Genomic DNA, 909 nt, shown 5'->3' on the forward strand with positions numbered 1-909 from the left:
AAATCAAGATGTACACATAAGTTTATTTCCTAGGATTTTACCCCCTGTGAAGAGGCAAGTTGTATTATATAACATATCTTGAGCATTCTTGACAGATTCCTGGCTGTCAATTTATCAGCGGCAACTATTTACTGGTTGAAAATGGGAAGCAATAATATTAATCTGACCAGTTTTCTCTTAAAGCCATTTCCATGATGACGAAGATGGGACTCAATTATATTTTTTATTTCAGTCACCCCTGATAAGGAACAAATTTGGAGAAATAAAAATATCTAAAATTTTTTTTAAAAGTTAAAAAAAAAAAAGAGAGAGAGAGAGAGAATGTGTGTGGTGTCATTCATTCAATTAGCCTGGCTGCTAAAATAAGCTAGGAGTAGCTATAAGCCATTGTAGTCAGGAAAATATCTTTTTCTTACAAAGGTATGAAATGGTTTATAGTATGATTTTTGAAGCATTAATAGTTGATAAAATTTATACAAATGGTATCATACACAGAAGGCAAATGTTTTTAAATATTTTTTAAGTGATCAGGACAAATGTTGTAGTGTGAGAAAAAGAGCCTGAAGTGTTAGGCAAAAAAGAGTAAAATGTCTGCAGAATTGTTAACATGCTCAGGCTACTTGGAAAATGCCTCTCACTTTAAAAAGTAGTTTATGACTAAATAGTCTTTTTTCTTTTTTTAATTTTTTAACTTAACTAGATTTTAGGTTGAGTTCTAGTACTGAATAAAACAACTCAGAAAGGTTGATTTTTAATATTTCTTGTTTTATTTGATACATTAACCATAATATTGGCCTTTCATACTAGGCTTTAAGCCCTTTATCTAGACTCGGGTCATATTGCTAACAGGCAAAAGGTCGATTCTTACACATACCATCCAGTCAACAACTTGCCAAGCAATTACTAAAT

This window comes from Colobus angolensis, unplaced genomic scaffold (assembly GCF_000951035.1).
Source record: "Colobus angolensis palliatus isolate OR3802 unplaced genomic scaffold, Cang.pa_1.0 Scaffold213, whole genome shotgun sequence".
In the NCBI taxonomy this organism is placed as follows: domain Eukaryota; kingdom Metazoa; phylum Chordata; class Mammalia; order Primates; family Cercopithecidae; genus Colobus; species Colobus angolensis.